The following is a 25,012-nucleotide window of genomic DNA, read 5'->3' as shown; positions in this document are numbered from 1 at the left end:
GTGCAGCACGTGTGGTCACAGAGCCTGAAAGCAGCTGTCGAGGGCCAGAACCTCCACCTCTCCCTTCTCTGTGGCCACGACCATGAGCGAGAGGACCAGTTCTCTGTGATTTTCAACATGCACAGGGCCTGTGATTTCCACGAGTTCCCAGACCCCACCCACCACATCCCACTTCGGTTAGAGAAGGTCGTTAATATTAACCAGCGAATGCTCCAGCTTCCATCACGTGAGGGAAAGACGCTCCTTGTTGCCCAAACAGCCACATACCAAATGCATGAATTCACGGTGACTCTTAAAAACAGCACTTGGAGAAATTTCCATCGCTGAGCACAGGCTGCACCGTCACTGCTGCCAGACCCCAAGGACACAGTACCACACTCACCACCAGGGCACCAGAAGGACAACTGGACCAGCCTCCTTGGAGGACTGGGCGGGGAAAAAGCTTTGTCGACTCAGGATACCATCTGTGCCCTAACAGTGACTGAGTACATAGTAATAGATCATCCTGATAAGTGCCTCTCCCTAAGGGTCAACATGTACATAAAGTTTAGTTACCTTTATCATTGTATTCATTTCATCGTTACTTAGTCTATAATTATTTGTTATGACGTTACTTATTTCATCGTTACTTATTCTGTAATTATTTGTTATGACGTTACTTGTTTCATCGTTACTTATTCTGTAATTATTTGTTATGACGTTACTTGTTTCATCGTTACTTATTCTGTAATTATTTGTTATGACGTTACTTGTTTCATCGTTACTTATTCTGTAATTATTTGTTATGACGTTACTTGTTTCATCGTTACTTATTCTGTAATTATTTGTTATGACGTTACTTGTTTCATCGTTACTTATTCTGTAATTATTTGTTATGACGTTACTTGTTTCATCGTTACTTATTCTGTAATGATTTGTTATGGTGTTACTTGTTTCATCGTTACTTATTCTGTAATTATTTGTTATGACGTTACTTGTTTCATCATTACTTATTCTGTAATTATTTGTTATGACGTTACTTATTCTGTTACAGGCAGACTGGGGACTTGACTCGTGCAGGCTGCCCCCGGTGCTATGTGGATCACAAGCCAGGCTTCCTGAGACTCCGAGCGTTTTTACCAACACCAGGGCTCACATGATGAAGGAATATTTTTTAAGTCTGTGGGTTTCTCTAAATTTTTTTTAACTAGGAACGAGGATTGGTCTTTGGCCTTCTAATTTATGCCTCTTCAATTCCCGTCCCAGCTGTCAGCCTTGGACAAGAGAGACAGTGAATCTTGCAAACGTGATAAACTACAAATTGATCCAGCAGAGCATTTTCCAGTCCTGGACGACACTGCTCAATGCAGAATGGAGCAGTGATCATCACTGTTGCTTGTGGTCAAATGACCTTAATGTCTCCAGCCTCAGCTTCCTCACCCACTTAGATAATAAAGATAATCAGCCTTCTTAAAGGACGTCTGTGAGCATTTAAAAGAGGACACATTTAAAAGCACAATGCATGACGCACAGAAGATACTTAATACCCATCCCTCCCTTTCCCTCCAGCTTCTCAGAAGAGCCCTCACCCAGGAGTCAAGAAGATTCCAAGAAATTCCCAACAGACCTCACAACCTAAATGCAAGTCAAATGAATGTTTTTATACTCACTTTATACATTTATAAATTCATTTGGATTCTATTAATTCACATGCTGTGATCATTTCATCAAGGACCTTCCTTAGAAAAAACTTGCTTCACAAATAAGACAAATTACAACGCCAAGAATATCAAGTACAGGATGTTTCTAAGCCCTGGCCGTGTTTTCCAGGATCCTGATGCAGTTCAGAAGCTCTGCTCACATGTGCTGGTTGTCAGTGCCTCTTATCAACCCACCGGTGCAGGTGACCATGGCGAGCAACAGGTTAACGAGCAGGGTAAGTGCAGAGCAGCAGAAATCCGCTGCCGTGATAAATCTATCGTTGGAACATTCAGTAATTCGGTCTTATTTCCTCTATAAGTACTCCAAATCAAGGCTCACACCAGATAGCTCAGCCGCCAACAGAAGGACAGAGAAGCCGAGGGCCACCCTCTCACCCATCACAACGTTGCTGGCGTCCTGTCTCCCGGCAGCTGTGAGCTGATGCTGATATGCCCTCCACGCTCCACCTGGGTGCAAATTTGCATGTCACCTTCCCCAATCCTTGACCTACTTGTGCAACCAGATTACCACCTTAAACTGTTTACCCGAGATGTGTTTTGACATGCATTTTTCTCTTAGGCAAAACCCTCTGTGATCTGTGGGAAACTGAACTCATGTGTTTCTGGTTAGTTTATACTTTAAAGCCCCAAAATGTTATTTTGTAGAGCTATTTCAACGTCCAAAGAGTTTTTCAAAGACTTTTTTCTTAGAAATAGAGGTCAACATTTTGCCCAGGGAAACAATCCCCAGACCCTAAGGACCAGGTTTGGCTCAAGATGTCCTTGGATTTGCAGAAGGCATTCAGTTCAGCAAAGAGATGTCACCACCAGAAGAATCCCGGAGTCTGATCAGTGTACCACGAGGGGAAGCCTGCCGTTCCCTCCGGGGTGCACCACAAAGAGCTTACAATCATCCCTCTGGGGGATCCTGGGTTTGGGCAGTCATTTTGCTCACAAAACCAATAATCTAGAGTTCATTTTTCCATTCAAACACAGCATCTTTTGACAACTGCCAGAAAATGTTTGAAAAGATGTACCTGAAGACTTGCCCATTCTGTTTTGAAATTTTAAACCTGATTACAAAATGTTTGTATTTAAGAGTGTTCTGAGGTTCCTATCTCATTCAAACTTGGGGTAGTATTCTGAAAGCAGGGAAGATCTGAAAACAAGTGAGTATGCGCCCCAGAGCTGCCCAACAGGGCTCAGCCTGCACGTCCCTCGCCCTCCCTGTCTCCTTACCGCTGGTTGTCACTCACTGTCCTGCCCTGGACGGTCTCCATCAACACAACCAACTCTCCCTGAGTCTGAAGGAGGCCATCCCCACCCCTGGGAGACCGTCCTGCACCAGGGAATCTAACAGTTGATGAACTTGGGTGCCTCCACTTTAGTACACACTGTGGGTATTTTTATGCCGTTTGGATAAACTAATGGCCTGTCACACATTTGGGAATCATTTACTTCTAAACACAGATTCATTTTAGACACGTAACGTGTGGCAGGTTATGAGATGCATCTCAGCATGTTATAGAAGAACGCTCACCTCTTTTCGAAAGCAATGATCTAAAACAAAAGTACTACTATCAACTGTATATGAGAGTTGTTATAAAATCATGTGATCTATTTCTTTTACAAACACAACGGAACTCATGGAGTATCCTTCAAGGAAGCCACAGGAAGCACCGGAGGCAGACATAAAAAGCAAAGACACAGAAAGGCTGCCTCAAATGAGGCAGGAGACTAAAGAGGAAACAAGGAACAACCCCATCTAAGAACGTTCTGCCAGCTCAGAGGCAGAAGGGCACAGCCAAAAGTCGGCTCTGTGAGAATCCACAGGGTGTCAACTTACCATTAATGACATTTTTAGAACTGCGCCGTGACACCAAATCGGGCAGGCACTATCATCACGAGAGTTCACTTATTTATACTCTGTCTTTTCATAGCGGCAGCCATGCCTAATTTTATATGTAAGAATTTCAGACGAGAATGTTGATAAAGGTCGCCATGGTGACCACACATTTTTGTCTCCATGGTGACACTCACAAATGGTAAAGACCCTTAAATTTAATTTTATTTAAAGTTCCAAAAGATTTTCTCCTCAGACTCAATAATATAACAACACTAAAGCAGTTCTGGCTTTCTATCTGCACTTGTTCTTATGAAATCAAAGGGAGAAGAAAGGTAAAAGGAAGAAGAGGTAAAAATTCTTTAGAACAGATGTAATGTGGATGTGGTTTTCTTGCCTGGAAAACAAATCAGTGGCCTGCGATAAAGAATAATAACAGTCTCCAATAATTAACCATCTCCTATTTCATACCTGTCTTCCTACTGAATCTTCACAACAGACATTTGTCCTGTTTTACAGATAAGAAAACTGAGAAGCTGAGAATTGGTTTGTCTAAGGTTCCACCACCGGGAAAGGATGGGGCTGGGGGAAAGACAAGGCTTTCTGACCCCCAAACTCCTACCACTCATTCAAGGGGATGAGCCAAGCCGACACTCACTCAGCTCGACAGAGATGGGAAGAGCTTCCGTGAGAAGTGAAGTAAGTCATGAATCTCAGTCCCCCTTCTCCAGACAGGAATTCAGAGAGACTCAGTCAGTTACACGATTGCTGGCGAGATGTAAGCAAATGAACAGAAGTCGAGAGAAAAGAACGGTTTTGCGCTCAGAAGTATGCCAAGAAGGCCAAGAAGGTAACTAAAAGGTGACGTGACAGTGACAAATAAGCCAGAAAAGCCTAGAATTCTTGGGCGGGGCGGAAAGCCTCTCTCACTTTGTAGACCAGGCATGCGCCGGAGAAGCTGAAAACAAAGTTTCTTGAAATAAAATCTGATTTTTCATTAACTTTATGCTTAAAACATAGCTATTTACCCCAAATCTCCTTTGCTGTTCAGTGGAAGCCTTGATGAGCCTCAGTGTCCCATCTGGACGGAGCGCTGAGCGGGGTCTAAGAGCCCCAGGCTCTGTCCCCACCAGCTCCAGCAGAGTGGCCAGGCTGGCCCAGGAAACCCCTTCTGACCTGAGCGTCTCCGTCTGACCACCGCGTACATCACCTCTGAGCCCCAACGTCCCACTCCCAGCCCTGGTCTTCTGGTGCCCTTCTGACCCTTTCCATGTGGCCGTGCAGAAGCCCCTCCTCCAGTCAGCCTTCACCAGGAGGGAGGGCCACCTCTCGTGACAGGCCCCCTCAAGACTTCCCGTCTGGGGAGCTACAACGTATGTTCTCCCTGATCAATTCTGCAAGGTTCACATTTTCTTAGGACATATTCATTTAAAAGGAAGGACACCTGGAGAACATGTTCTGTGTTTTTCAAACTTTCACTCTGCAAATCCATTCATTGCAATAAACAACCCTCAGGCAAAAAGTAGAAGCAGCAAGGAAATGGCCAATCCCCCTTCCTCACCCCGCGAATTGTAAGGTCACCTGTTTTCTGGTCTCTGTAACGGGGCCAAGGAAACGTGAACAGTAAACAGGAAGAGAGTGCTATGCACGCGGGCGGCCCCCAGAACCACCGCTGAGGAGAAAGTGACAGAGCGTGGCCAGGTGTGCAGGGGACAACCTGGGGGAGAAGCTCTGTGGCCACAGCTGGGGCAGTGAATACGCTGCTGACTCAGAGCTTTAAAGGGTCTCCTTCCGTGATGAGTATAACCCACACCGACGAGGAACACTTTCCTGCTACGGGATCAAAGTTAGTGAGGCTGTGTGTCTAGACATCTGAAATACGGTGTTATCAGGGGACCCCAGAGAAACAGAACAAACAGGGAGACAGGTACAGACACAGATACAGATACAGATGACGTAAATGTTCAGAGAGACAGGGGGAGAGTTAGCTTAAAGAAGTGGCTCATGCAGTCGTGCGCTTATGGGACAAGCCTGGAATCTGCGGGACAGCCCGGCAGCTGGATACTCAGGCAGGAGGAGATGCTCCGGTCCGGAGGCTGCAGCCCTTCTTCTCCAGGAAACCTCAGTGTTTGCTCTTCAGGCCTTGGACTGACTGATGAGGCCGGACAACCCTGTCCAGGACCATCGCCTTCACTTAAAGTCAGCTGACGTGAGATGTCAGTCACATGGCAAAATACCTGGGCTAGGTGTTTTTTTTTTAACTTTTTATTTTATATTGGAGTATAGTTGATAAACAGTGTTGTGTTAGTTTCAGGCGTACAGCAAAGTGATTCAGTTATACACGTACATGTATCTATTCTTTTTCAAATGCTTTGCCCCGATCAACCAACTGGGCGCCACAGACTAGCCAAGCTGACACAGAACCAACCATCACACAAGGAAAAAAATCATTTTCTTTAAAAGGAAAGTGCCCTGAAGATGGCAGGGATGTCCCTGGGGCGGGGGTGTGCGTGGGAGCAGGGGAAGCAGCAGAAGCAGGTGCGGGGGGGGGGGGTGGCGGGAGGGGGGGCTGGGCAAAGACCCGTCACAGTCAGTCCACGTGCCTCTCTCGTAAAGGACACAAACAGGAAGCCGCCGGTGTCCAGGGGGCTGGCAGGCGTGTTTTGTGCATTTAATGGACATTTATTTCAAACAGCCAAGCAAAGCATCACCCAAGTAAAGCACTGCTCACCCTTCTGGTTCCCACTGCCTTTTACACTCTCAGTCAAAAAGAAGACGACCTTCAAGCCAAACAGTTTTCTATTCTCCTTGACAGTGTTTTGACCTCTAATTCCTCCGTCTCTTTCATTTTTACCACAGTGAACAAGCCTCAGAGCACCCAAGGAGCTGTCTGGTGTGACACACGTCAAGGCTGAGTTGTAGGGTCGCTGGGAGGATGGGTGGGTGGTGGCAGGGCTGGGAAGAGGCATGCAAACACATTAACGCTTTAAAGCCCTTCTGCAGGGAATTTCATTCAGTTCAGGCAAATTTATACGGAAGTGACTGAAATATAGATACATATTCCTAAAAAGAAGAGCTGCATTACAGTAAGAATGCCTTTATTATCCCAAATTAGCTGCGAAAATCCCTTCAGAGACTTCACAGGAGGTAAAAAAGAGATTTCTCACATCATCACAGAAAAGGAAAACCCCAGGATAAGAATATTCATACAATACAATACAATTTTGTTTCGTAACACAGTCACACAGTCTTTTAATACCCAGCAATTACAGCAAAGGAGAAGAATGAAAATTGCTGCAGGAAGTGAGGATGAAACACTGGAGAGAATTCACGCAAACATAAAAAGAGGGGGAAAAAGAAAGAACTCTAGTTAAAGCCTTAGGAATCCCAGAGTCAGGAGGTCAGCGTAAGGAGGGCAGCTCCACGCCACACAGGCACGTCTTCACCCCTGGCTCACCACCCAACAGGCCTTCAATGATCCAAACTGTACTGCAAAGCAGTGTGTAGCTGCTGAGTGGGGCCTGGAGAGCAACAAATGGTTCCTGCCTTCAAATATCTTAGAACCTAGTAAACATTCTTTTTTTTTTCTGAGCAATCTTGTAGTTTTTATGGAGTCTTCTATCTTCCCCAGAAAACTGAGTGATTTCAAAAAAAAAAACCAAACAGGCAGGAATGATGTCTCTACAGCTAGACGTTAACTGATCCTACAGTGTCAGAAACCAACCGCACACTTGGGTGGCCAGTCCTGCCTCATTGTGGGCCCACTGGATTCTCCTCAAGATCCCAGGGTCCGACAGGCAGCAGACACCATGTCAGCCCGTGGGGATGGGAGAGAAAGGACGTCAACGCAGCTGATGATCTTAGACGGCTTGCATGCCGGCGGGGGACACGGACGTGCACCCAGACAGCGGTGCCCGCAAGGGAACAGGAACCCAAGGGAGGAAGGGAACACCAAGCTGGGAGCTGAGAAGTTCTCCCGGAGAGAGAAAGGTAGAAACCAGCCATGACTGAGGCTCTACAACGTGGGCAGATGTCATGCTGCTGGCGCTGATGCTGGGACTTAACGAGGGAACTGAATTTCAGTAAGTAAAAGAGGGTGCTCCAGGCAAAAGGGCAAGTCAATCAAAGGTCGCAGACAGAGACAGTGGGGCAGGCAAGATGTCCTGCAGCGACGGGGCTCCTGAGACCCACAGGCTCAACTCCACCTCGGGAGGACCCGGGGGAATCGTCCTGTAGCCTCTCTGAGCCTTGGTTTCCTCCTCTGTAGATGGTAGATCAGGACACATCATATCAAACGATGACGATTCAAGGAGACGTCTGCATACTGCCCGACACCTAGCTAGTGCTATGTGCTTGCTTCAAAAATTAATAAAAACAAATAAACAAACCATGCTACAAACCCTAACAGATCTTTTAATTAGCCAAATTAAACTCCTCTAGATTAATTCCATTTTCTCCCACTCAGTATTCAATAGGCCTGTTGTTCTCCACATGCAGTATTCAGACCAAGGGCCCATGGACATTACTGTGGTTCGCACATTTCCAAATTCACAGCCACCTCCCTCAGGGTCCCACCATGAGGCTAGTGTACCAGTGTCCCAATATGTGCACCAAACGCTCAGAGGTATTTGCCCAATGTCACCACTGTCTGCCGGGCAATCAGGAAAGAGGTGGAGAGAGGCCGTGAAGAGCTGCTGGCCACTTTGCTTTCCTTGGATGTAAAGATCTCTCCCTGAAAAGTACTGAAACGCTACAGACAGAAGCCTCTGCGAGGTGTGAACAAGGTCTCTGAAAGCTGAGAGACGCCTCCCAGGCTGGTGTCCAAACTTACGCTTAGGAGGATCTCCCCCGAGAAGGAGCTGTGGTTAAGCGGGTGTAAATCACCAGTGTAACTGCTACAGTAATAACATAACAAGTGCTACAAGCATGTACTGGCAGCTTAACCAATTCCTTCATTTTACACATTACTTTTGCAGTATTTGCCCCAAACCCTGGAGAGAAAAAATATGAACTTTACCAAACAATCTATTTACATGATTGAATAAAGGTGGATCTCAATCAGTTCGTAAGTATGTTTTAAAATAACAAAAAGATATGAGGCCTGATGACCTGGAGAATATGGAGCAGCCTAAAGCCAGTTTTTTAATTTAAAATTTTTAAACCTTCTGCTGATTAAGAAGAAGAAGAAGAACAAAAGCTCCTCCAATCCATCCCCAAGGCAACCACATGCCCATCCTCTCTGAGCTCTGTTAACAGGCTCTGCGCATTTGAACCATGTCCCCGCAGGAGGGGCTACCTACGTAACCACAGACAGACACACAGATACACAGACACACACGTGGGTATTTAGAAAACTACGGTTTTCCCATGTAAAATTTACACTGGTTTTTCTCCGACTCTGCAAGTGACAGGTGTGACAAGAATGGATGGTGTTTGCATGTACACAGCTGGTACGCACTGGGCACTGCCGTCCTCGGTGCACACAGAAGCCACAGGTGGTTTAAGAAAAGATGAAGGCAAATCTTCCTCAGAACATATAGACAGCATCCTCCTCCTCCAAGACCTCACTTAAATGACAGCAAAGAAATGAAGTGGTGATAAACCAACAATGACGCAGAGAAGGAGGGGGGAAGAGAGGTCGGCGAATTTACAGGAGTGAGAAGTTAACAGAGAAGAGCTGATGGAGCAGGACGGTTCCAGGGAGCTCAGGAGGGCTGTCCTCCAGGTGGAAGCCCAGAGACTCGGTACCTAGAAGTATCAGAGCCATGATGGACAGCGCCTAGGAAGTAGGGCAACCAAGCCAGGAAAGCAGAGGGGCAGGGAGGGCTCTGGGGAAGAAAACGAGGAAGTAATTGAAAGTTATTGTGAGAAGGCATCAATTCCACACACTTCGGTTTCCAACCAGGAAACTACCTCCAGGCAAAAAAAAGAACAAAATCTAACACTTTACCCTAAAACATCTAACCGCTACAGAAGAAAGACCTATGTATACATTCTAGTATATAAAAGTCCCAGTAAAAAATACTGTCACCACCTATCACCCTAAATCAAACCCCACCAATTCACAAACCCTATTTAAGTATATAGAGCTCATCATCAGGTTTTTAGTGCCTCACCTCAAAATTCAAAGGTCAGTCAGGAATCACCAACATATAAGCCTCCATCATGGGAAAAAAAAAAAAAAAAAAATACCAGGATAAATAGGAAAAAATACTATGGAGTATTCAGGAATAATTTGAATACTCCAATTTGTATAATCATTATAGATGGTATATATTTATAAAGCAAAAACAATGCAATGAGTAGAAAAATTAGAGAAAAACGAAACTTTTAGGGATGAAAAACATGATAAATTAATAAAAAGAGTGGAGGATAAATTGGGAAAACCTCCCAAAAATGAGAACTGTGTCTCTTAAGGAGAGACAAAGTTGAGATGATATTCAAGAAGTATATAGAATTAGTCCAAGAGGTCCAAGATCCAATTAATAGAACTTTCAAAAAGAGAAAAACAAAGGGGAAGAAATTATCAAATAATGTATTCAAGAGAATTTTCCAAAGACTAAAAGATAGCAATCTCCAGGTTTAAAATGCTCCCACATGCCTAGCATAATAATGGGTGAGAAAGGACCCACACCTGTGCCACACCTGGGGGCAACATTGTGAAATTCAGAATACCAAGAATGCAAGGAAATTGTCTTCAGGGAGAAAAATCAACCACAGTGTAAAACAAAAAACTACCACAGTGTAAAACAAAACGCATCAGGTGGCCTTCTCATCAATAACAGTGGATGCCAGTGACAATCAGAGATCCTCTCAAAACTCTGAGAGAAGTTACTTTCTACCTAGAGCTCTATTCATAACTGCAAATTGAGAGGATAAATTATCAACATCTTCAGAACTGGAAGGACTCAGAAATTTCTTCCTGCACTCACATCAAAAAGCTATTTGAGGAGGGCCTAGAGCAAAGGATCAACCAAGGATAAAATCTCAGAATCTAGGAAGCAGTGAAACTAAACCAGGGAAGAAATAAAGAAAAGTCCCAGTACACCAGCCAGGCAACAGGCCTGGAGAGAGTTAAGTCCAGAGAGAGGAGGGAGGCCCTTTGTTCAGGACTGGAAGAGGCCTCTGGGGAAAGACAGATTGAACAGCTGATTAGACAGACTGGGCAAATTTGGTTACAACTGAGAATGTGATACAGCAAAAGGACAAGACAAAAGTAAAAGCAATTATAAACTCCAGGAAAAACAAAAGGATGTACAAGAAAGAAAATACTTGGTTTACTTGGTTCTGCAATGAATAATATTTGCATAGTCACAACAATAAACCATATATTATTTTTCTACTTGGATACTTAACCTATAGAGAATGAATGGATGAGATATATATGGTTACAGGACAAAATTGTTATTACTCTTGATATTTTAAAAGTAAGAAAGAAATGACAGAAGTTAAGGGAAGAAAGAGAGCTGAAGGGAAAGAGAAGCAATGTCAGGATGTGCCACCCCTGCAGCCCCAAAGACACCCCACCAGAAGGGCCCCAAGCTTGGTCTAACGCTCTCTGTCATCACCATGATATTCATAATACTTTTTAAACAAGGGGTGCTGCATTTTCATTTTCCACTGTCCCTAAAAGGTATGTAACTTGTCCCGGGGCTGAGTGCCCAGTTAGAAGCTGACATACTCCCAGCACTTAATGCAACAAGAAATCAAGCTATACTTACACTCCCTAAAGTGACAAAGTAATCCAGCAATGAAGGGACTCAAAATGTGGGTTGACTGTATCGAGATATTGGGAGAAATGCTGATGAGGATATGTAACTCCTCATCTGTCCCATCAGACTAGAGAAATAACAGTATAAACCAATATTTAGGGACTCGCCATAACTAACAGAAGAAACAGCTAGAAGAGATAAAAGAAGTCGGGCCTGAGTAAAGGGACAAAGGATGAGGAAGGATGGGCCCAGGACCACTGCTTCTTTTTATAGGTCCCAATGTGCACTGTTTTTTAAACCTTGTACATGTATTACTTTTATTTATAAATTAATTTTTAAAGGATAATTTTAAAATCAAAATATAGCAAAGATACATTCTATAAACATATTCTAAAAACTAGTTATACAAAGCAACTAATCATATACCTAAACATTCTAATTAACTACAAATGTTACATGATTTATATCTTAGAACAGGAAGTGGCAAGCTCAGAACATGTATGACATAGTTTCTGCCCTCTAGACGTTCACTCATGTTGTAAATCATGCTGTCTCAGCCAAGGTCAAGGCTATACAGAAAAAGAAGAAATTATCAAAGCCAAGTGGCTTACAATGGTCGTGTTTGCTTTAAAAGGCTGTTTGTCTCACTTTTTCTTTCTTTTTTTTTTTTTTACCATAACATTGAGTTCGAAAGCTGGGCATGTGCAAATACCAATACAACTTTCAGCAACTGGTCCCTATTTTGGTTAAGGACAAAAGAAGCAGAACTCTTCTCCTTGGAAAAATAACTACTTAGTTATTAGTACTCTAAATAAAATGGGGCAGCAGGAGGTTTCAGGAAGCCAATGAGAGCTCCAACCCATCAGCAGCTTTCCCCGGAGGCTGTTCCCCTGCCTGATGTAGACAAAAGCACTCCATTTTCAACACCGCTGGAATGAAGGATCTTTCGCAAGTAGGCTACAGCAGCTGACATAGATACAAAGTATGAAAGCTAAGTGTCTGGTAACGTAGTAACACCCCATGTCATGAACAGAAGCTGCAGTGGGTCCTGCACCATCATCCAGTGTCCAGTCCTGGACACTCGGCCTTAATGGAAAGAGTAACTGAGGTAATAGCCACACCCCTGCTACCAGATAAAATAATTACGCTTAAATTTAACCAAGACTTAAAGGCTCAAATTCCCCTTCCCAGCACAAGTTTAAAAAAAAAAAAAAAAGGACAAGGAAATCCCAGCATGAGAACCACAGACCATCAGGTGCATAAACCAAAACTTGGCATTTCCCGGGTTTTGCTTACAGTATTTTCAGAAATTGTCTTAATGCCAAGATGATCAAATTCCCTTAATGTGAAAGAGTTATTACCAATCACACGATCATCTTTCGAAGCTGCTTTAACCTAGTTGATCTCACATCCCACAGATGAAGGAGGGGCAGGCATGTGATGGTCTACGAGGGGCCACACCTGAAGGGGGGCGAGGAGGACAGCTCAAAAGCAAAGGCGCTGCCAGCTCTGGTGGCCTTGGGAGCTTCAAAGTCCTGCCACGCACCTCAGCGTTGGGACACTTTGAGGAAGCCCATGGTAGGATCTGTCTGGTGATTCCTGAAGAAACCAATCCCGTCCCACCGAAATGACGGCGTTTCCTGAGGGGGAAATGAAAGGCCTGTGCCCTCAAGCAGCGGTCCGGAAGAGGAGGACCAAGACCTAAGAGCTGGACTGTCTAAGCCCAGCTCCAGGGGTCCACAGCCTGGGGCGGGAAACATGGCGAACAGCAAGTAGTGGGGGAGAGGGAGCAGGCGGGGGTCTTCTCACCTGCTGGCTGGCAGGAGGGAGGGCTACCAAAGCAGCCAAACTAAAGGCAGATAGGACGAAGGGACAGGACGGGCAGGGGCTGTCACTGCTGTCTGGGGTCTGGGAGCCCGGCCACAGGGCGCGGAGGCAGACTGGCTCTAGAGGAAACCACGGAACACGGAGAACAGAAGAAACGGATGGAGATGTGGATTTGACTTTCCGGCCCACCTCCACCCCAACTGTGGCAAAATTAGTAACTTTTTTCCTTCTAACTTTTCATCTTGAAATAATCTTATAAGAGTTGCAAAAATAGTACAAAGAACTTCCATACGCCCTTTATTCAGATTCACAACTTTAACACTTTGCTTTATCATACCCTTTCTATATATAACATGTTTTACATATTTTACATATACTGTACAAATATCATATATAATTACATTCTTTCTGAACCTTTTGAGGGTTAGCTGATGATCTCCTGCCTCGTCACCCCAAAATCCTTCATCATGCATTTTCCAAAGACGAGAACATTCTCCTGTATTACAATAAACAAATATTCAGAAAAGTGAGCTTTGATTTGATAGGGTTATCTACTCCACAGTCCGTATCAGATTTCACCAACTGTCCCAACGATGTCTTTTCCATCTGTTTTACCCAATCCAGAACTCATGCGTTGCACTTAGTGGTCCTGTGTCCTGAATCTCCTTTATTCTGGAACATTTCCTCCACTTTCCTGGTCTTTTGTGACACTGGCACTTTTGAAGATTTCAGGTCAGTTGTCCCTCGATTTGAATTAGATGTAGGTTATGCATTTGGGCAGAAATGTTAGGTAGAAGAGGCATCACAACAGGACCTGTGTGTTAAATAGTTTGCCCTGTTGATTTGGTGACAGAAACTTTGCTTTGAATCCTTGATTGTTAATATGGGTCTCCCAGGTTTCTTCACTATAAAGTTGCCATTCTTACCTTTGCAATTAGTAAGCAGTCTGTGAGGAAGACTTTGAGACAATGTAAATATCCGGCTCCTCCCGAGAAACTGTCAACCAACAGTTTCAGCATCCATTAGTGATTCCACCCTGAATAGACCTTTACTCTGACAGTTAACAAAGTGGTGATTTTCTAACTCTATTCTTTCTACATGACATTCTGCTTTAAGGAAGAGCTTTCTTTTATTCTCCATTTACCTACTTATTAGCACCGTGAACCTGGGGATTCTCATACAATTCAGTGAATTACAGCCTATTCCTGTCATCTTTCGTTTCGCCACTCAGACTGTCCCTCGTTTGCAGCGAGAGCCCCTGGCCTGTCTGCGCTCCTGTGTGGTGTCCTATCACCGTGTGAGCACTTCCTCACCTTCTGACTTAGTGAGATAAGCCAGACTCATCTTGTTCTTTCTCCTCCTGGCCCTGAATCCAGCCATTTCTCCAAGGAATGTTGGTTTATTTAGTGGGCATAATATTTAGAAACCAAACTCTAAACACACCGTGTGCTCACGTATTAGCAGCTGCTTACAGGGAAGCATTCAAGGTCAATCTAGAGGGGTTTTGGGGGGGGGGGGCAGGGGGGTGGTGAGCTTTGCAGAAGGAGTTTCTAACCGGCTGTATATTTAGTTATATTTTAGCAAGCCCATGGGAAATGTGAAACATACCGCCCTGTTTTTATTTTCTGATAAATGCTGCTGTGGAGGTGCTGGCGTGGCTGTTGTTCTAAAATCCCAGGTGTTGCCTGATGCACAAGCACCTCCAGTCCAGCCGCACTGGCCACTTCCCTGGCCGTTCATGTAGCCTCTGTGTTTGTCAGTAAGAGTAAACTAACCCAAATTGACTCTTCCTGTACATCGACTTTTTGGCAAGGATGCAGTAACCCAACTAGGGCAGTTGCATTTATCCTGTAACAAGTATTTGTGTAATCATGGAATCTACCAGAAGCCATGATATTCAGGTGGCTGAAAGCACTGTCCCCTCACGCTGACCGAGCCTGCTGTCTGAATAAATGGTCCATGTCCTCTAAAGACTTCTTCCAACCACTCACAGATGCTTTTCAATCCCTTCTATGTCAACCTTCAAGTACAGCTGCATTCCACCTCCTGCTTTCATTGGCTGGACCTCACCACATAAACCCAAATGTTCAGTGACAAGTTATTCTAGCCTACCACAGTAAAATTAATTTGGGGGAAATAAACGAAATAAGCAAACCCTCAAGGGAGGAGTTTACTACTGTCGCGTGCCGGTTTCCAATCTGAAACTAGAAGGATTAGTCCAAATTTCAGCAGCTAGGTGGCATGTGGAAAAGAAAATATTTATTCTACACAGTGAATTTTTTAAGCATTGTAAAAATTTTGCTTCAACAAATTGTATCTCGTGCCACTTCATTTGTAAAACTCTTCACCCAAACGAAGGCAGGAAAAGAAACTGCAGAGAGGTTTCAATGGGAAATGGTCCCAACAAAACCCCTTCTCAGATACCCCTGCCTGTTAATTAAATAGAAACTAGAACAAATATTCTCAGCTTGTTATAAAACAAAACATTATCTGCATTATATCCATAAAAAGTTTTTCTACCAGTATGTTAAGAGGTTTCATCCTGAATGATGAAATTATTTTCATACTCTCATATCTTTTGCTAAGTTTTCTACAATGTATATGTATTACCTTTGTCAGAGACTCAAAAGATAATAATAAATATGAGTTTACAGACAACAGGAAAAGAAAAGTACCAGTACCAACAGCAGTTAGGAGCCTAACAAGAGACACTTCTGGGGTAGGCCTGGATGGTGGCGGGGAAAATGGCATTTAATTTCACAGTCAGTAAGAAGTTCCACAGCTAAATTTAAACAATTACAAAGCGAGAAAATTTCTTTAGACAGCAACTACAGAAAACTCGTCAGTTTACCACTTACCAGGGTTTTCTGCCAATTCTCAGTAGAAAAAGGTTTAGTTTTGAAAGACTATTTTACGTCGCTGAAACCCAAGAGGACATCAGCTTCCTTTCGAGTCTGGAGACCTGTGTCTCCCTTTGTGTGCAGAGGGAAGGGGCTCCAGAACGCAGGCAGAAACTGCCGCACGAGGGCCAGGGTGCTCCGGAAGGTGCCCTGTCCTGCCCCACCTCAGTACATCAATAAGACGCGTTCATTCAACAAACGTTTTCTCAAGACCCACCATACATGCCAGGAACTCTGCTGAGCAGCAGTACCACACAGATCAACAAAATACGGTCCCTGAGCTCAGAAGTTCAGGACAGAAAAGACAGGATGAGGAAAACAGTACATTGAAAGAAGAGAAGGCTTTCTGCGTGGAAGTTCTTAGAAAGAGAAAGAGTGAATGAAAATAAAGAGCAGGGGGGAGGAGGGAGGGGGGGATGTCTACCCTGTGATACCACAGCTCCTAATTAAGCACGCTGATAAGCCAGCTACTTTAGTCTAAAGCTCTTCAGAGCAGAGAAAAGGCACACTTCTTTGCCTTAATCACGTCTAATATTAACCCACTACTGCCACCCTAATCTCTCCGGTTAGCGCACCACGTGAAACATTGCCTACAACCTCAGAGCTGAGGGCCCCAGACTGAGAGCTGGAGCCTCTGTAGGAACCTGTGGGTGGTAGACGGACTTCTGACACTGTGCAAAGGAGGTGGACAGCGGAGAAGTTGGGGTCTGCTGACCCCAAGCACCGTCCAGTGGCCTGGCCAGCAGAGTAGAAGGGGTCTACAGCAGAAACGTGGGTGTCCTGCTCCCATGTCCTCAGCATTTACCGTTTTCCTACAGGCTGGCCCAACTCCCCGCCTGCCCAGCCCTGTGACCCTCCCGAGGACTTCGCCCCTCTCTCCGAGCAGGCCAGCTGTGCTGCGGAGTGCGCCCCTCTCCCAGGAGTGGCTCTCAACCGACAGACGGAGCACCAGTCAGTGGGGAAACATCTGTTTCCCCGCCCCGGGCGGGGTTCCGCAGAGGCACAGGACCGGCACCGGCCCCAGAGCTCCCGGCAGGAATAAGGCCCAGACGCCCTCAGTGGCACCTGCCTGAGAACGTGCTTTCCTCCCTGGGCTCACTCCCTTCCTGGGTCTCCTGGGATCACCTCCCAGGGAAACTACTTGCGCTGGGATCCTTACCTAAGAATCCACCTCTGGAAGAACCCGCACTGAGACAGTGTCCAACCACAGACAGCTTCCCATCCCAGCTGGCTGCCAGCTCACTCACCTCATTCTGCCACCTTCCCTAAAAGGGTGGTGCACGCACCAAACGCAGGTATACTCACGGGATCTCAAAGCCTGCCCCGAACATTCATCAAGCCACTAGGGTCCAGTAACTAGAGTCTGGGAGATCCTTTGTTGATTTTATATTTCTGGCACATGCATGGAATACAGCTAAGGATTTTGGTGTGCCTCGATCATTCAATTTAGATAATATATCACTGATTTCCAAATCTTTTCTTAAGCACTTGAACTTTTCTCACATTCCAAGCCACAATGACATATTCTAGACCCATTATCTATTACAAATTATAACATTCAAAAAGTTACAACATTACCTGAAGCTAATCTAATACTGTACATCAACTATACTTCAACAAAAATTTAAGAATTAAAAAGTTACATGTAAATAATTTTCTTGTTAATACTTACAAGAAAAGAATGCGTTGATTTTACGTAAGAAATCAATAAATAAGTTCAGCTTTATCCCTCTGTGGAATATATACCTCTTTCAACAATAAAATTCCTACATATTCCCTTAAGAATCTCATGAAAGCACTAAGCAGAAAGATAAACAGTTACATATACGTACAAATTTTTGCATTCAATATCTGGGTCTAAAGATTAGGTGCATCTGAGATCTCCAGGTTAAAAATCCTGACCTTACAATTAAGATATACAAGCATTTTAGAAGTGAGGTAAATAACACATGAATTGTTTTTCATCGTAATTGTACTAATGAAATACACTGTACCAGACTCAGCCATAAACACAATTCCTCTATTCAGCTGTATGGCTGCATGCTGCACCTGAGATTAAAAACCAACTCAGTAAATATTGATGGAGTGCCTGCTTTATGGCCCCGGGGAGGGCCATAGGCTCGTTGCCATGCTTACATGGAACAGCTTACACGCCCCACTGAGGACAGCCAGGTCACATGCCACCTACTCCAGTCACCACAGCGAGAAATGGCCTCAGTCTCAGCACACCCCACTCCTCCCAGACCCATGCCCGCGGCCCCAGCTTCTGCTCTGCGCTGGTGGAGGGTGGCCCGCCTCCTCTCTCGCGGCTAGATTAAGACCGTCTGATACTCAGAGTATAGAACAGCATCTTGCATCCTATTTAATAAACATCTGGTGAAGGAATGAACTAATTCATTGACTTTTGAGGTGATCATTTGGAAAAACAGGCCATGAAATTCGAAACAGCAAATGCTACTCTCTCCACGACTCAACCCAGCAACTCGACGTCACACTCCCCTGCTTCCTGCGCCCTGCAAAGCACGCGCACCCAATAGGCTCCTTCCCACCGACGCAAAGAAAACTTTATCATACACATCAGAGCAAAGTGACTCGAACAGGGTGGCCGCTGCACAAAGCAACGGTGGGCGTCAGGAACCCTCCTGCATTTAGCCGACGCCACACAGGCCAGCCGAGGCGGCGCCGGGAGCAGGAAGCCGGGCCGTGCCACCCCGCCGCCACCTCCCCCCACACCTTCTGGGCACCCTTGGCCTCCACGCTTCACCTGGGAGGCCTCAGCTTCCTTGTCTGCGTCGAGGGTAACCCTGAGATGCCCCAAAGCAGCGGACACTTCGCTGTACGCCGGCCGTTGCTACGGTTATGGCCCCGCCTGCGCCCGACCCACCACGCCCCACCTTCACAGCTCAGAAGCAGCACCGCCGCCTCGAAGCCCGTCACCCGAGCGCCAACCACAGTGCCCTCCAACCTTGAAGAGAGAACCCCGCGATCCACTTACTGAGCCTTGGCCGTGCAGCAGGCAGCGTGCTGGGGGCCGCGCAGATGACGTCAGCACGCCCCACCCGGCGGCCGCGGTGCGGTGCCCGGGCTGGGAGGGACAGCGTGCGGGTTCGAGCTGCCCAGGAAGGGCCGCAGCAGGTTCCATCAGGCGGGCAAACGCGGACAGGCCGCTCCCGGTGGCTGCGACCGCGTGCGCACAGGCCCGAAGGGAAGCAGTTTCTGTGCTGTGGGCATTTACAGCCGTTTCCTATGGCAGGGGCCAGAACTGGAGGCGGGAGGTGGGCGGGTACGGGCTGGAGTAGAAAGCCCGGCCGGATCCCGCAGGCTTGGAGACCCCGTGAGCGAGCCTAAGCCCAGGAATGCACGCAGGCTGGCAAGGCAGACGGGTGGCGGGTCAGGGCAGGAGGGTCTCGCGGGCTGCAGGGCGCACGGTGGGTGTCCGAGACCAAAGGACCAGAGGCAGGAGGCTCAGCGAGGCGGCTGCCGCAGGAAAGCAGGCGGGAGCGAACGGCGTGGCGTGGGCGGTGCAGCGGGGGTAAAGTCACCGCCGATGGAAGGGAGAGACGGGAAACTCACGGAGCTCCTGGATACGGGGTGACCAAGAGGAGGGCGTTAAGATTTCTGCCTCGAGCAACCGAATGAATTCTGTGCAATGGGGAAACGGGAAGAGGAGCAAATCTGGAGGCAAAGATCATGAGTTCTGTTTCAGACCTGTTGACGTGGAGATGCCTCGCGACACGTGAGCGGACGTAATTGCTGGGCAACCGCAGAGGTGAGTCTGGCGCTTAGAGACGGAATGCGTTTGGGTGGGCTGGCTCTGGGTAGTAACTGGATCCTGGGGGTGAAGAAGGAGCCAGGCCGCCGGGTAGGCAGGGTAAGCACACGCTCAGGGTGCTAGCAAACAGGAACCAAGAAAGACAAGATGTGAAAGATTTCACATTTCCTATTTCCAAAAGTGCAAAAAAGCTAGTTCCCACAGTGAAACTCAGTGCTGAGTTCATTGGTCGCTATGTCTGCTTTGCAGTTTAGAATGCATTTGAATTTCTCGTGGCCATGGAGGAGAAGATTTTGTATTGTTCCCGGCTAAAGATCCTAAATCAATCCTGAACGTAAGCACTGCTGCAGAAATCTCAGAGCCACCACAAGAAACACGAGCTCCAGGCAACAGCAGCAGTGGCTCTCTGCACGGGCGCTCATGGGGACCTGCAGGTGGCGGGGACCTGCAGGTGGCGGGGACCTGCAGGTGGCGTGGGCCTGAAGAGGCAGGGAGGGCCCAGGCCCTGGTCACAAGCCAGCTGGGCGGTGGCAGCACTTCGTGAGGCCCTACCTTTAGGACCTTGCAGGTGACTCTTAGTACATGGTCTGGGTGCTGCTGTGTTAATACCCTCCTCTCTCAAGAGGAATTTTTGCACTTCACAGATGTTTTGAAGACCATGCCCAAACCAAAATGCAGAGATCTCCTGGTCTAAATTTCAGGCTCTGAGGTAGGTCTTTGAGGAGAGACGCCTGCTTCTCAGTCAGGGGGCTGCTTTCCTGGCAACTTCCAAGTCACACTACACAGGTGGCCCAGTTCCTCCGCCCGCTCGTGTGGAGGAAGCCACAGCATGGCCATCACTCCTCCATTCTGCCTGAGGCCTGGGTGGCATTCAAACTCACCCTCTACCAAGTCCCAAAACCACTTCTGGCTCTCGAGGTGCCGGCCGTTTATAGAACCTCCGAAAAGCCAGAGTGAGGGCCAACTTCAGCAAAAGCTTGAGGTTTTCACTCAAGTGATAGCCCATTGTTGTGAAAGTCGGCGCTGGCAGGAAAGTGCCCCCAGGGCTCATAAAGCTGCTTTTCCATAAAACCTTCTCAGGCCTTGTAAACACTCTGTCCTTTGCGGATGTAAATGTTCTCAAGGTGTATTAATGAAACTGAATCACTTCCAGTTAAGCGAGTTATTAATAGCTGCTGACTCTTCCCCCCAGTTCTCAGACTCGTATGGAGAAGAGGGGGTAGGGCCGGGAATTCTGTTTACCTGCATAGCCGGAGTTACTGCTTAACCAAGCCGTGCTCAGCATGTGTGATAAGAGACCAGAAAGTAAGAAACAGTGTTTTTTCCTTGGAAGTTAGCAATTAACTTATGAAAAGCAGAGAGATGTGCTGGGCTGATCTGACAAAGGTTCTAGAAGGTGGCATTCACCTTCCGCTAACCCCACGTCAGCAACTTGCAACCTTGCAAATAGAAAAGACCAAGGAAACCCAACTGAAATAATTTGGAGATGGGGTGCAGATCAATCGGAATAAACACAGTTCAGCTGTTGGAAGGAAAAACGTGTGGAAGCCAGAGCACACGAGCAGCCATTTCCCCCCCCCCCCCCCGTGCTCCCCAGCCCTGAGGAGGCTGCCTCCCTGTCCCACGGGAACCTCGTGCTCCCCAGGCCACAGGGTGAGGGCGGCAGGGACACGCCTGCGGCCCAGGGCTGGCCCCGCTGGGGAAGGAAGGCTGAGAGAAAGCAAGACATCGTCCCCAGGGCATTCAAATCTTCGTGTGCTCCTCTATAAGAGAAACCTGAGGACCCAATACAAGGATATTCTTTTCAAAATTTACTTCTCGGGAAGTAAAAGCGAAAACTCTTTTCTGGCACAGTTTTCTCCTGCGCTGCGCCGGAGTCTGCGCTCTAGGTGCTAGGATGTTGGGGGACAGGCAGTGAGATGGAAGGGGGTAACCACCCCGCTCAAGGAGCGACACCTCCGCTCTCCCACGGGCGTCCTGTGGGAGACTCACATTCTGAGACGGGAGCTGCGGGCCGCCGGTGCAGGTCTCCCCTGGCCGGCCCTGCTCCCTTGGCTCTCGGCGACCAGTTGTTCTCGGCTGGTGGTACTGCCGGCTTGACTCTGCTTCAAATATTCATGCATACTTCTCTTTCCTCCTACGTTTACAATTGCTTTTTAAATTCGGCTATGTTATCAGAGGGGGTTGTGAGCTCTCAGAGCGACACCATTAGCGGTCAATCTGTGCTCTTCACTTAAGTCTTGGGTTTTAATACCTCATGTATTCATTGAGAAAGCGGCTTCGTCAACCTGCTTATGGCCACTCTGCTGCAGCATTTGTACTTCTCTGTTTATCTAGGTGTGTTTTTTTGTTTCCACATTTTTTTTTTTAAAAAAAGGACATTTTGAAAGGTTGTTTTACGACCGTGGTGTTGAGTCCGAGAAAGTCCCACATCTTAACCAAGAATATTATCAATGTGCCGTGGATAAAAATCAAGAGCAAACAAAAGCCCAGGTGAAGGGGTAACTGAAACTTAAATTTATAACCTGACGCTGCTTATCCGATGGCCGAGGTTGCCAAGAATCCGTTTCCTGGGTCCTTTCCCTCCGCACACCTCGCGTCTCGCTCTCTTCCCCCTTCTTCCCTCCAGCAGGCTCGGAGGAGAAACCAGGGCGTCTGGGGAAATGAAAAAGACATGCTGTGGCATCTGTCTTGAAAAAGCAATGAAGCAACCGTGCCTGAGAAGGAGACCCATCTTCTTAGGGCTGGTGGCTTCATGCCCTCCCGAACCTTGGGGTCGAGTGTGGCCGCTCGCTTCGCCCGCTAACACCCCGGGTAGAAGCGCATCTCGGAGGGCGGCGTCAGTCTCACACCTCAGACCAGTCAGACACTCGGAAGAGCAGGACAAAGGAACACTCGACGCTCGGCTTCAAAGGTAACGAAGCCGACAGACTGTCTCTTTGAGGTCGCGCACACGCACCCGGGGTCCCCTCTCTCCGTGGAAGTCAAGGCGTCCCGTGCACAGAGCTCGCCGCACCCCCGTGCCGCCCGCGAGGCCCTGTCCCACCTCATGGGAGGGAGAGGCCGTCGTCCCGGAGTCAGTCCTGTGCGCGGACACGGCAGGGGCGCCGTCCCCAGGCTCCCGGCGGCCACCTGGAAGCCCCCTCACGCCGAGAACCTTAGTGCGCACCCGTCCGCCATCAGCCACCCAGGCTCCGCGCCCTGCTTCACAAGTACCTGCCTCCTCTTCCGGTTCCAGTACTAGACCCACCACCGTGGACACGCCCAGAGTGCACGTGCGCGTGCACGCATACGCACGGACGTGCACGTGCACAGGCGCGCGCGCATGCGCACACACCTCGTCCTCCGGCCGCCCTTCCCGAAGTGTCCGAGTCTGCGGGGGAGGCGCCAGCAGCGCTTGAGTCCCCGCCCCCGCCTCTCCCGCCAGCAGATGAGGGCTCTCCCTCAGGCCACAGGTTGGGGCTGACGCCCGCTCTGCGGCCTGGCCTGCGTTCTTCTACTAAACACATGGTTCCTGCCTTCGTGTTTGGGCTGTTTCCGGTGTTGCGAGCTCCAGGGCCGCGCGCACACCTGCGGTCTCAGGGGCCCGTCCGCGGCGGGGCTCGGAGGCTGCGGAGGAGCCCGACACTTGTGAGGCACCGAGAAGCACCAGGCCACGCACACAGGGGCTAGTTCATCCTCATTAATTCCGTGTGTTTCTTTTCTGACTGCACTTTACAGACGAAGGCATCAGTGGCCAGAAAGGACAGTTTGCCCCAAGCACACAGCTAATGTTGACGGTGACAAGATTTGGATTCAGGCCTGCCTGACTCCAAACTGCATGCGCTTTCATTTAAGTGAAGTTTCCTGAAGATCAAGGTGTAGGCCAGGAGAAGGAAGCCGTCCAGGGAAACCTAGACCAGGAAGAATATTAGGTAAACGATGACTGCAACGTTCCGGCATCAAAGCTTTCCCCAGAGAAGAGGGCCTGCCTCTGGCTGGATCTGTAAGGAGTGTACAGCCTGGTTGGTCTCGTGGTTAAAACCTCCTACCGAGACAGCCCGTGGCTTTTCTATTCCAAGTCCTTGGCACCGGATCCCGTGGCTCAACTCTGGATCACCCAGGATCCAGTGACGTGTGGAAGAGCCCCAAAGCCTCTACAGATTAACACAGTGTGAGGTGTGAGCCTCTGCGACTCAACGTCAGCCCCATCTCCCTGATGCCCAGTCAGAAAGAGGACTCCAGTTAATTTAAAACCTACCTCTTTGACGAGATCTAGATGAAAGTCTCACTGCTCCTGCCCTCTCGCTTCTGCAAGGACACTTGGACCAGATGCTTGGGCCACGTTCTACCCTGGTGGTTAGAATCTGGTCCCACATCCAAAAGTCTGAACTAAAACACATTTAGATTTTTCACAAAGAGTTGATTGGGTCCACCGTAAAGCTGTCTGCTAGTTCTGTAGTTCCGACACCTTAACCAGATGGAATAACAAGCAGCTGCTTATATGACAACGGTAAAGAAGAGGATCTGGAGTTAGAAATGTGAGTAGTTTTTCTTTTTTTCAAGGATATAATCTTCATAATTAAACAACCTGTTAACAATTAGTTCTTTCAAAAATGCCCCCTTCTATTTAGCGTTTTATCACGTTTACTTTCTCTGCAACTAAATAGTCAGACACATGCGAGAAAAATTATATATATTGGCAGGGTCCATTTTACTAAAAAAAAAAAAAAAATCACGGTTGTTTCACTTACGTTTTGATAACTGTAATTCTGGTTCTTGGGTGCTGGAGGACAACAAAAATTTACAGATCTCCACAAATAGTTCTAAATTTGAAATGAACTCTACCCTCCACATAAAAACACAACTTGGCATTTCTTTTTAATCCTCCTTTTCCTACCCTAAACCCTATCTCTGTTAGTTATGCAATCTCTGTAACCCCATTCAGAGCAGGATGCTGCCAGCATCAGATATGACACTTAACAGACTCCTATTTTTCTCGTATTAGTCCAACTTCTAATCCCCACTCAACCAGAGGGAGATAGACAGATAGAAGGCACTGAAGAAAGACTCTATTAATTTTACAGCCTTTCAATTAAACTGTTACTTCTGCAACTTCCAAGTTCTCATCTGACCATCTGGGAGAGTACGCCAAGACATAACCCTAAGACAAACAAGTACAAAGCTTGTTTGCATTTTGCAAAGAGCTAGAAATCAAATACATGTTTACTGTGAGCTAAATTCCATGAGTGCCACAACTAAACATTGTATAATCCTATACCTATATTCCAGCCCTCTTT

General features: G+C 47.2%; 1 long non-coding RNA gene across 7 annotated transcripts in view; it reads right to left on the bottom strand.

Annotated features, from left to right (window-relative positions):
• Positions 1-23,096, bottom strand: part of LOC309615413 — a 406,281-nt gene extending 383,185 nt beyond the window's left edge. For 3 of the 7 annotated variants that reach the window (XR_014236800.1, XR_014236801.1, XR_014236803.1), the window contains exon 1: positions 1,650-5,988. This is a non-coding gene — a long non-coding RNA (uncharacterized lncRNA). Of the gene's footprint in view, positions 1-267; positions 704-1,649; positions 5,989-18,956 lie in introns of those variants that run through there. The other 4 variants (XR_014236799.1, XR_014236798.1, XR_014236802.1 and 1 more) reach the window with 4 other exon arrangements.
• Positions 23,097-25,012: the final 1,916 nt, after the last annotated feature.

Source organism: Balaenoptera borealis (genome assembly GCF_965194805.1).
Source record: "Balaenoptera borealis genome assembly, chromosome: 18".
Classification (NCBI taxonomy): Eukaryota; Metazoa; Chordata; class Mammalia; order Artiodactyla; family Balaenopteridae; genus Balaenoptera; species Balaenoptera borealis.
Note: the sequence above shows the minus strand (reverse complement) of the source record. Positions and strands in the feature narration are given on the sequence as shown.